Genomic DNA, 12,639 nt, shown 5'->3' with positions numbered 1-12,639 from the left:
GAGAAACTATAGATTTCTTACTGTGGTGTTATCCACTTGCTCAAGGAATCTCTGGGGATATAGATTAAAGAAACTATGTATGTTTAGACCTTTACATCAGTAAAGTTGCCATTGGAAGAGGAACAATTTGGTGGTTGAAGGGGAGATCACCATGGAAAGTTATTAAGACCAAAGTTTCACTGAAGCAGGAAGGAGTTTTACAAATGATGTTCTTGTTGTCAGAGCTTCTGCTTTCCCAATATACTTTGTCCCCTACTTTACCTTATCTTCCTTTAGGGAAAATTCACCTTCTAGCTGTTACAATTCATTATTTTCACTAGCCTGTGTTTTTTAAAATCTTTTGATGGAGCGAAGCAACCCAAATACTTATTAGGAAATACCCTATGCTAGTATCTTTTTGTTCTCAGCAGCTAGTGTGGTTATGCAAGAACAAAATTTATGTAAATGTTAGTGTAGGTTCCCTGTTTCTCTTGTTGATGATTGAAGAGCTTAAAAAGAGAAAAATGTAATTCAATTACTTTCTTCTAATTAAAGTACAATATTTTTAAAAAATCAACAATCACCGTAGCTTAACTGACATTAGTCATTAATTGACAATCTTCCTAAAGTTGCTAAGGATTGGTTTTCAGTCCAATAACTCCACTATAACTAGGGACCTTTGTTCAGATAGGGTCACCTACGTAGACTACATACCCTTATCTAGGCTACATAGCTTCCCAGAAGTCACTCATGTACTGAAGGAGAAAAATGTAAAAGTGTTAATATAAATATAAAATAATTAACTTTTCTGAGTATGCTTAAAATAATGTATTTTTTATTAGGGTATTTTTTATTTTTGCCAAATTTGGAATTATGCATTTATTAACTAGTATTTGTAGAAGAGACATGATATGATGTAGGCTTTTTTCCAAAGCCTAGGACAGAGAAATTATACATTCTTCTATTTCTTTAATACTCCTTTTGAAGAAATGGACTACATATTCTTTTTTTTTCCTAGTAAATTGGAACTAAAAATAATTCTTGACTCAATGCCAACTATTTAACAACATAGACTGATTTCTGTGAGGAAATTTAGTTTATACGTAACAAGCTTGATGTGACATACTCAATAGGTTCTCCTCAAAAATATCTGGACATCTGAAATTCAGGCAGCCAACATTCTATCAGGCTCTGTGCTTTGGACATGTAGCATTTGTAATCCAACTTGCTAATCATGGAAACCAGAATAGAAGTTTAATTGGAACCCCTATCCTCCATCATCAACTATAATAAGAAAGAAAAGTAGCATCTTTCATGTAAGATCTTTGTCTTTGGTTACAACTAAATGAGGCTTTGGGCTTTTCCTTTTTTTTTTTGAGACAGAGTCTTGCTCTGTCGCCCAGGCTGGAGTGCAGTGGTGCGATCTCGGCTCACTGCAAGCTCCACCTCCCAGGTTCACACCATTCTCCTGCCTCAGCCTCCCGAGTAGCTGGGACTACAGGCGCCCGCCACCACGCCTGGCTAATTTTTTTGTATTTTTAGTAGAGACGAGGTTTCACCAGATTAGCCAGGATGGTCTCGATCTCCTGACCTCGTGATCCACCCGCCTCGGCCTCCCCAAGTGCTGGGATTACAGGCTTGAGCCACAGCACCCGGCCTGGGCTTTGACAAACACAATTCCTAACTATATTTTTAAAAAATCAGAGTCGGTGATCAGATCTCTATTAGAAAAGTATTACATTTGCAAACCACAGTATGCTACTGAGAAAATGGCACAATTTAATAAAAAGGGGACAGAAGTACCCTGCTATCTCACTATTATCATCACATTTGGGTTTCTGTAATATTTTGTGCAATCATTAAAAGCAAGGTAACAATAATATTTTCACCATCTCAATACCTAGAAGATTTCTATTACTTTGGCTAGGAACATTTTCCTTGGATGGTTGGTTGACAATATCCAAAGGATAATTTTAGGTCCTAAAGAATTAAACACAGGTCTATTTTTATGAGGTGGGACAGATTGGAAACCATTCTTTTTGCTTGTTCCAATGAAATTGGAAATGAAAAGAATGTGTGTCATATGAGGGACAAGTGTCATGAAGCCCATCTGAATTATACTTCATACCCCTCTTTATAGCCTAATGTTCAACAATATCCATTTTCCTGGCAGTATTGCACCCATCAAAAACAAGTTATTGACACTTATGTCTCATATATAAATCAAATAAGGCAGACAAAGCAAAGAAGGTGGTTTTAGAGAGATTGAATGGTGGAGTCAAATAATGTATTTGTTTTTCACCTCTAAGATGTCACTTTAATACTGCACTGAAACAATGGCACAAAATCATTCCAATTAAATGGTCTTAAAATAAGATATAAAGCAAATTCAGGTGATCGCATTCTGCCTGGTGTGTAAAGAGCTGACAGCACAAAATTGAGCAGAAATAGTTTAAATTTAGCATTCTTCACATACGTGTACAAGGACTGAGAGCAGAAGTTGGATTTGCTTCAGTGGAGTCAACTAAAGACTCAACAAGGAAGGGTTGAAGTGCATTGACAGCGCACTGGGAATTCTATGAGTATTGACTAGCACTGGCTTGGGTACAAATTAAGTAAAGCATTCTATTTCTGACATTAATTTTCTTCAACTGAGAAATTACAATAACAGATGAATGATGATTATGATAATAATAATAATAAAACACGAATGTAAAGAAGAGACACATTCACCAGTGATCAGATACCAGACAGCCATGACATATTCACTTTGATTTTCAAGGCCTCTGGTCATATGGTTTATTTCACACAATTCTGCTGAGACTCCAGTCATTACACTTCATTCCATTTCCTGGTGCTATTCACATAATATTATCTCTGCTCTAAGGGATTAAGAATCAGCTAAGAATAAAGAAAAGTTTTTTCTTTATCATATCCATGGAAAATTATTTAACCTGCTCTGGCTTACTCAGCATGGCATTCACTTTCCTTCCCTTGCCTGTGAATTCTGAGATTTGAAATGTTAAATAGGAGTCACTTGTTGTATCATTAGCTAATGTTTGCCATAAAATTAAAAGCAAGGAGAAGTTACAAAGGGGAAGATACATTAATCAAACCAAATCAATAACCAGTCTGCAGTTTGGTGCTTATTTTATTAAAAATTGCCAGATTAGGAAAAATCTCCCCCTCCTAAAAATAAAATAAAATAAATGTGCCTTTTCAAGGATTTGAGGAAGTTAGAATACCCTTGATTCTATAGTTTTGGGAAGGAAAGAAATAAAAGTAAAGCTAAAAGTGAATCAACTTTTATGCTCTCTTCCTACCTCCTATTTCCTTTTATTCTTCATAAAATATTTAAATTGAACATATTGGTAATAATCTTGAAATGGATTATTTTGAAAAAATATTTAGTGCAAAAATATAAATAAGCTTGTTTTAAGTAATTGGCATCTCATTTCTGTAAAATAACATTTTCCAGATTTTGCTTTCTTTTTTTTTATGAAATTGAAGTCTATGCCATAGCCTTATAAAGAAGATTAATATTATAGTTTTGAACACCTGTTAGAAAAGACAAAAAATCTAAAGTCAATGATCTAAGCCTTTACCTTAAAAAACTAGAAGAGGGATGGGTGTGGTGACTCACACCTGTAATCCTAGCGCTTTGGGAGGCCAAGGCGGGCAGATCATGAGGTCGCGAGATCGAGACCATGCTGGCTAACATGGTGAAACCCCGCCTCTACTAAAAATACAAAAAATTAGCCGGGCGTGGTGACGGGCGCCTGTAGTCCCAGCAACTCGGGAGGCTGAGGAAGGAGAATGGCGTGAATCTGGGAGGCAGAGCTTGCAGTGAGCTGAGATGGTGCCACTGCACTCCAGCCTGGGAGTCAGAGCGAGACTCTGTGTCTCAAAAAAAAAAAAAAAAAAAAACTAGAAGAGACAGAAGAGCAAATGGAACCCAAAGGAAGCAGAAAAAAGGAAATAATAAAGAGTAAACAGAAATCAATGAAAAACAAAACAAACAAAATCAATAAAACCAACAACTGGCTCTTTGAAAAAACTCAATTAAACTGATAACTTCTAGTAAAACTGATGAAAATGGAAAGAGAGAAAATACAAGGCACATTTCAGCAAACTTCTGGATAACAGGTAGTATATGCTGGTACTTACTACACACAAGATAACTGCATAGGCACTCTGCCTGGCCTACTGTGCTGATCCCATAACAGCCTACAAGGTAGGTACTATTATTAACCCCACATACGGACTTTTTCTAAGAGACAGGGTCTCACCCTGTCACCCAGGTTGGGTGTAGTGGCACAATCATAGTTCACTGCAGCTTCAAACTGCTGGCCTCAAGCAATTCTCTCACCTCAGCATCCCAAAGTGCTGGGATTACAGGCGTGAGCTACCATGCCTGGCATCACAAATTATTTTTATATATGTATATTTACACAGGTATGTCCATTCAAGGAAAAGAAAGTCTGAATATCCACGCTGAAGGGATAATAGTGGCTAACTCTTAGAGGAAAACTGAAATTGGGGTGGGCAGTCACGTGAAATCTTTATCATCTATACATTTTTATAAGAATCCAGGTATATTTTTAATTGGAACAAAAATGCATCACACATTTAAAACATTTAATTACACAAAATAAAGTAAGCAAAGAATAAATATATGGGTTTCACCGGGTTGGAGAAAGGGAAGAGATTGTGAACTCCATCCATGATAAAGAACTCCTATAACCCAAAACAAAAAACTCAATTAAAAAATGGGCAAAAGGGCCAGGCACAGTGGCTCATGCCTGTAATACCAGCACTTTGGGAGGCCTTGGTGGGTGGATCACCCGAGGTCAGGAGTTCAAGATCAGCCTGGCCAACATAGTGAAACCTCGTCTCTACTAAAAACACAAAAAATTAGCCAGGAATGGTGGCAGGTACCTGTAATCCCAGTTACTCAGGAGGCCGAGGCAGGAGAATCACTTGAACCCAGGAGGTGGAGGTTGCAATGAGCCAAGATTGCGCCACTGCACTCCAGCCTGGGCAACAAGAGCCAAACTCCGTCTCCAAAAAAAAAAAAAAAACGTGCAAAGGATTTGAACAGACAATTCTCCAGTAAATGTATACAAATGGTGAATAAGCATGTAAAAAGATGCTCAGCATGACTAATCATCAGGGAAATGCAAATCACAACAACGAGATGCTGTACCTACTCACACAAAAAAGGATGGCTATCATCAGAAAAGGATAAAAAAAGAAAAAGTGTTGGTGAGGGTGTGGAGAAACTGGAACCTTGGTATATGGCTGCAAGAATGTAAAACAGTGTAGCCACTGTGGAAAACAGTTTACTGGTTCCTCAAAAAGTTACATCTACTGCCAGGTGCAGTGGTTCACACCTGTAATCTCAGTAACTCAGGAGTCTGAGGCAGGAAGATGGCTTGAAGCCAGGAGTGTAAGACTAGCCTGGGCAACACAGTGAGAGTCTGTCTCTAATTAGTCAAGCGTGGTGTTGTTCACCTGTAGTCACAGCTACTTGGGAGGCTGAGGCAAAAAGATCACTTCAGCTCAGGAGTCCAAGGCTGCAGTGAGCTATGATTACATCACTGCATTCCAGCCTGGGCGACAAAGTGAGACCCAATCTCAAAAATAACAATAAATAATAAGTTAAACATAAAACTACCACATTATTGGCCAGGCGCCTGTAATCCCAGCACTTTGGGAGGCCGAGGCAGGTGGATCACGAGGTCAGGAGATCGAGACCATCCTGGCTAACATGGTGAAACCCCGTCTCTACTAAAAATACAAAAAAATTAGCCAGGTGTGGTGGCGGGCACCTGTAGTCCCAGCTACTTGGGAGGCTGAGGCAGGAGAATGGCGTGAACCCAGGAAGCAGAGCTTGCAGTGAGCCGAGATTGCGCCACTACACTCCAGCCTGGGAGATGGAACCAGATTCGGTCTCAAAAAAACAAACAAAAACAAAAAAATCTATTGACCAATTCCACTCCTAGGTATAGACACAAAGAATTAAAAGCAGAGACTCAAGACACTTGTAAACCAATGTTCATAGCAGCATTACTCACACAAGTCAAGAGACGAAAGCAACCTGAGCGTCCACTGATGAAGGGATAAAGTGTGGCTTACATATATAATGGACTAGTATTGAGCCTTTAAAAGGAAGAAAATTTTGACACATGCGGATGAACCCCACAGACCTAAGAAGTTCAATAACCCAGTCACAAAAGGACAAATACTGTATGATTCCCCTTATAAGGAGACACCTTGAGTAGTCAAATTCTGAGACAAAAGTAGAATGGTGGTTGCTTGGGGGCAGCAAGGAGTTAGTGTTTCATGGATACAGAGTTTCAGTCAGAGAAAATGCAAAAGTTCTAGAGATGGATGGTGGTGATGGCTGGGCAACAATGTGAATATACTTAATGCCAATGAACTGTACACATAAAAATGGTTAAAATGGTTAAGTTTTATGGTATGTATATTTTACCACAATATTTAAATTTTTTAAATTACATTTTTAAAAATTGTTAACAGGCCAGGTGCGGTGGCTCACGCCTGTAATCCCAGCACTTTAGGAGGCCGAGGCAGGCAGATCACAAGGTCAGGAGATCGAGACCATCCTGGCTAACACAGTGAAACCCCGTCTCTACTAAAACTACAAAAAATTACCCAGGCATGGTGGCAGGTGCCTGTAGTCTCAGCTACTCAGGAGGCTGAGCCTGAGGCAGGAGAATGGTGTGAACCCAGGAGGCAAAGCTTGCAGTGAGCCGAGATCCCGCCACTGCACTCCAGCCTGGGCAACACAGTGAGAATTCATCTCAAAAAAAAAAAAAAAATTGTTACCAAAAAATTACTAATAATCCATCCAAGTTATTTAGAAAAGGAGTGTCAGATCAAGCTTTCCAAAGTGCCAAAACTCAGAAGATTACCTGGTTGCTTGCCCCATACCCAGCTGTCCAGAATTCACTTGGCGCTATATACAGGTGTAGGAGTTTCTTCTTCATCTTTTTTCTGTCATCCAGATCTTCTTTCTTTGTTCCACTTTGTTCAACACTATCATCTGCAGAATTAAAAAATTTTTAATCTGTAACCGCTTTTCAGAATGCCATACCATTAGTCAGTCTCTGCAAATGTCCCTCCCCGAAAAGTTAAACACACATCATGAACTGAATGTTTGACAACTTAAAAATAAAATACATCCATCATATCTGTTACAGATCCAGTAAAATTTTCATAAAGAAACCAAAACATTGGCCGGGTGCGGTGGCTCACACCTGTAATCCCAGCACTTTGGGAGGCCGAGGTGGGTGAATCACGAGGTCAGGAGATCGAGACCGTCCTGGCTAACATGGTGAAACCCCACCTCTACTAAAAATGCAAAAAATTGGCCGGGCATGACAGCGGGCGCCTGTAGTCCCAGCTACTCGGGAGGCTGAGGTAGGAGAATGGCGTGAATCTGGGAGGCAGAGCTTGCAGTGAGCCGAGATGGTGCCAATGCACTCCAGCCTGGGTGACAAAGCGAGATGCCATCTCAAAAAAAAAAAAAAGAAAGAAAAGAAAAGAAACCAATATATCAAATTATTTAAAGCATGTCTTCCAAAATGATATTCCATCAACTTCCTAATGGGATTTTTAAGCCATTCTACTGAAATCAGTTTCTTAAGAGTGAAAATTATGTAGTATAGATGACTTCTTCTATAAGAAACATTAGTTAACATTTAATTATAGTGTACAGGTAGGCTTACAAATAGAAATTATTTAGAAGCAATAAGATTGTTAAATAATTTGATAACATTGGTGATGAAAACAAAATGACACCTAAAAGGTACAGAAATAGTTTGGTGGTAAAACTTTGCATATTGAAATATAGAGACCCCTCTGTTATCTGAAATAAACATGAACAAAAACTGACACAGAAAATCAGTTCAAGTAATAATTAGCAAAATATTTACCAACCTTTTTCATTTGCATAAATAGGGTAGAATCATGAAATTTCAAAGATACAATATTAGTATTAATACTCATAACTATATATAGTTATATGTAGCTATATACACATATATAACTTTAAATTTAGTCAGAATTTTTATGGTAACAAATAAACTGTGTGCTATTTAAGTCGTATTTTCCAAAGAATAAACAAAAGTGTAATGAAGAAATAGTGGTGCATTTCAAGTTCTTAATACAGTTGACACCTTGGTAAACTTTTTAGATCACAATATTTTTAAGTCATTAAGACCATCTAAAACTATGCCTTAACTTGCTTCAGAAAACAGTTCAGCACATGACCCAACTTTCACACTACTAGGACTTTATCCTAGGGAAATGGAACCTACATTCACACAAAATCTGTACAGAAATGCTCACAGCAGGATTACAATTGTGAAAGAAAAACGGAAACAACCACAAGGTCCTACAATAGCAGAATGGATAAACACCATGTGGTACATCCAAATGATGAAATACTACTATTCAGCAATATAAAGAACCATTAATACACAGAACAACTGATAAATCTCAAACATATTACTGGGAGTAAATGAAGATGGTTTCAAAATGTTACTTAAAATACGGTTCTACTTACATGACATTCTCAAAAAGAATACCCTACACCGATGGAGAACAGATCAGTGGCTGCCAGGGTAGGAGGCCAGGGAACATGTGATAAAAAGGAGCACCTTAAGGGAGCTTTTGAGGTGATGAAACTTCTCCATCCTGATGATGGTGGGGGTTACATGAATCTATAGAGGTCAAAATTTACTCAACTAGATACCACAATAAAATAAATTTTATATAAGTTTTTTAATTAAAAAAAACATCAGCTGGGTGCAGTGGCTCACACCTGTAATCCCAGCAATTTGGGAGGCCAAGGCGGGCGGATCACAAGGTCAGGAGTTCGAGACCAGCCTGACCAACATGGTGAAACCCCGTCTCTACTAAAAATACAAAAATTAGCCAGGTGTGGTGGCATGTGCCTGTAATACCAGCTACTCGGGAGGCTGAGGCAGGAGAATCGCTTGAACCTGGAAGGCGGAGGTTGCAATGAGCTGAGATCATGCCACTGCACTCCAGCCTGGGCGACAGGGCGAGACTGTGTCACACACACACACACACAAAAAGTTAATGGTTCTCATTAATATTAAAGTTTCAATGAAATTCTACAAACATGTATTTAACACTCAGCGTATTCAAAGCACTTTTATACTAAAGTAAAAAAATAACATCTAAAAAAACTTTAGAAAAACCTATCACATACATATAACTAATCGATGCAAATCTGGCTTTGGAAAGGGTCATGAGAAAATATCTAGGCCCAGGGGCTGGGCACGGTGGCTCACGCCTGTAATCTCAGCACTTTGGGAGGCTGAGGCAGGCAGATCACTTGAGGTCAGGAGTTCAAGATCAGCCTGGCCAACATGGTGAAACCCCGTCTCTACAAAAATACAAAAATTAGCTGGGCGTGATGGCCAGCACCTGTAATCCCAGCTACTCAGGAGGCTGACGCAGAAGAATCACTTGAACCTGGGAGGTGGAGGTTGCAGTGAGCTGAGATTGTGCCACTGCACTCCAGCCTGGACCACCGACCACCGAATGAGACTTCATCTCACAAAAAAGAAAAAAAAAAAAGAAAGAAAGAAAATATCTAGGTCCAGGTTAGGGAGGACAGCTGGAATACAGTCTGGTGGAATCATATCAGAGCAGGGGGCTGGGTCTGGAGGGCTGGAGTAGGGTGTGGCCCCACTCTAGAAAGAAACTGAGAAACGCATCCTGGGTGAAGCAAGAGCAGAGTCCCATTCTGCAACAGGTGAGCATTTATCCCAATCTGAGAAACTACATGCAAATTTATAAGTCTCACTTAGCCTCTTATTTTCCTTAACAACATGTAAAATGAGAGAACAAACAATTCAGAAGGTTAAGACGTGAAATACACTGAATTCAGAAATCATACACAGAAAGGTAGGATATGAATAGGGGAAAAAAGCAGCTAATGGAGAGTGAAAATGAGCCAGGTGGGCAGCTCACACCTGTAATCCCAGCACTTTGGGAGGCCGAGGCGGGTGGATCACTTGAGGTCAGGAGTTTGAGACCAGCCTGGCCAACATGGTGAAACCCCATCTGTACTAAAGATACAAAAATTGGCCGGGCGTGGTGGCAGCCACCTGTAATCCCAGCAGCTCTGGAGGCTGAGACAGGAGAATCATTTGAATCCAGAAGGCGGAGGCTGCAGTGAGCCGAGATGGCACCACTGGATTCCAGCCTGGGCAACACAGTGAGACTCTGTCTCCAAAAAAAAAAAAAAAGGAATTTAATATGTATAAATCTATCTATAAATATTTTCTAATAATAAAAAACACACATCATGCCACACTAAAAATAAAGACATTTACTGAGTGCCAAAAAATCTCCCTAAAAATCCCAATCACTTGGGATCTACATAAAGAACAATTATGCTCTGCTTTCTAACCATGATTTTTAAAAGAACAAAGGGCAAAAAAAATTCATCAAATGTGGGCCAAGCGCGGTGGCTCAAGCCTGTAATCCCAACACTTTGGGAGGCCAAGGTGGGCAGATCATGAGGTCAGGAATTCAAGACCAGCCTGGCCAATATGGTGAAAGTCCGTCTCTACTAAAAGCATAAAAATTAGCTGGGCGAGGTGGAGGGCACCAGTAATCCCAGCTACTCAGGAGGCCGAAGCAGAGAACTGCTTGAACCCAAGAGGTGGAGGATGCAGTGAGCCAGGATCATGCCACTGCACTCCAGCCTGAGCGACAGAGCAAGACTTCCTCTCAAGAGGAAAAAACAACAACAAAAAAATTCATCAAATGTAATGAATAAAACACATAGTTTAGATTTTTCCATGTACTTAGTTTTTCTAAGAGCATCCTTTGGAACTACTGTTTCACAGAAAACACTTTGGGGAATGTTTTAATTTATTAACAAATACTGGAGAGCTAGGAGGAAGAGGTTAAAACTTTTTAAAATATACAGAGTGAATCATTGATACGTGCCAAAAAAAAAAAAAAAAAAAAGTTGCTGATTCCTGTCATGGAAGACACTGTCATATGGACACTGTTAGCCTCAGCATGTGGAGGTCCAGAAAGGGAAAATTTCAAGTCAGATAGAATTCTATATATACCATTTATTTGGAGCCTTCAGCCCTCAAGATCCTAACATCATGACCTCAGTTTCAACACAATTGTCCTTAGTCCTTGTATTGGTTACAAATACAAACCAAACAGCTCAACTGAACTAACTCTCGTCTCTCCAGAAACACAAACACAAGACCTCATAAAATGAGTGAGTTTCTACAGGCCATAATTACTGAACTTACTTCTCCAATTTTCCCCTCCACAGTTAACTAAACAGCTCAAAAACTGTCAGTAACAACAGTCACCATGATATGGTTAGGAGTGTGGCAGATTTCTTAACGAGCAATAATAAATAGGAAAAAAATTCTGCCTATTCATATATCTCAAGTTTCGTGCACTTGCAAGAAACTAATTAAAAGGCAGCCGTGCACAATTTACAAAAACAGCCATAAAGACTGTTAACATTATAAGTTACAGGAAATAAACCTGCTCCTCTAATATAGCAAGATACAACTGACTTCCCCTTACATGCCCTAAAAAAAAGCCTTACCCGAGAAATTTAATGGAAGCAGAAACACATCAAGAAAAAGACATGTCAAACCCCACCTGTATATCTGTTTGCAACCATTTGGAGTCAAGTCGAGCCTGGGCAGCCAAACAGAAAGATTCAGAGGGCATCTTTTCTCCAGCTTCCTCCCAGTTCTCAGGCCTGCAAGTAAACATACATGTTGAAGACCTAACGCTTTTTAATAATTTACAAAGACACTCCAGAAAAAGTTTAATGCAGAAAAAAAAAAAAGAGAGAGAGAGAGAGAACAGAAAGAGGGGAGAGAAGAGCTGGGGGAAGGGAGTGAGGGGGAGAGAGGGAAAGAGGGAAGAGATGGAGGGAGAGGGAGGTTCGGGGAAGGGAAAGCCTCCTTCCAAGGTAGGCAGGGTGTGCCGGGTTTCTGCACCACGCTGGCGAGACCTGGAGAATGGACGCTCACATGAGGCCAAGTCACAATGTCATCTGCCCTCAAATCCAAAAAGTACACACACACGACAGGAAGTCCATCGTGTTAACGGACAAATGACAGCGGCATAAATCTGCCGCTTTACCCCACAGCAGGGCGCGTGCGTGAAACAAATTACTCAAAAGGATCGCCAGTAGAAAAACCCACAGCCGCCACCACCTAGAGATGAAGAGGGGCCGGAGGCTGCGCCGCAGGCGGTCAGCGCAGGCCCAGGTGCGACCGCCACGCCCACGCCCACCAGCCCCGCGCCCGCACCGCCCCCGCCGCCGGCCGCCCCGGTGTCCCAGGCCAGGACCTGACGCACTGGGCCGGGCAGCCTCGCCCCGCCGGCTTGCGGACACAGCCACACAGCAGCCGCTGGCTCAGCCCGCGCCCACGATCCCGGCGCCTCTCGCGGCCCGAGGGGCGGGCGGACACGGGACTACCGCCCCCCGCGTACGGCCAATCGCAACGGGGCTGCTCCGCGGGCGCAGCCAAAGGGGAAAAGAAGCCCTTCGCGGCTCCTCCGGACTCTCCGGCTTCCCGCAATCCCGTTTATCTTCCTGCT

At 40.8% G+C, this 12,639-nt stretch overlaps 1 protein-coding gene across 6 annotated transcripts in view; it reads right to left on the bottom strand.

Annotated features, from left to right (window-relative positions):
- Window positions 1-12,639, bottom strand: part of LOC129028678 (golgin subfamily A member 6-like protein 1) — a 112,251-nt gene extending 99,612 nt beyond the window's left edge. For 2 of the 6 annotated variants that reach the window (XR_010124071.1, XR_010124072.1), the window contains exons 1-3: window positions 12,388-12,639; window positions 11,686-11,788; window positions 6,918-7,048 (exon numbers count right to left, since the gene is read on the bottom strand). The gene's annotated coding sequence lies outside the window, so the exon portion shown is untranslated. Of the gene's footprint in view, window positions 1-6,917; window positions 7,049-11,685; window positions 11,789-12,046; window positions 12,299-12,387 lie in introns of those variants that run through there. The other 4 variants (XR_010124068.1, XR_010124069.1, XR_010124070.1 and 1 more) reach the window with 3 other exon arrangements.

This window comes from Pongo pygmaeus, chromosome 16 (assembly GCF_028885625.2).
Source record: "Pongo pygmaeus isolate AG05252 chromosome 16, NHGRI_mPonPyg2-v2.0_pri, whole genome shotgun sequence".
Taxonomy (NCBI): domain Eukaryota; kingdom Metazoa; phylum Chordata; class Mammalia; order Primates; family Hominidae; genus Pongo; species Pongo pygmaeus.
Note: the sequence above shows the minus strand (reverse complement) of the source record. Positions and strands in the feature narration are given on the sequence as shown.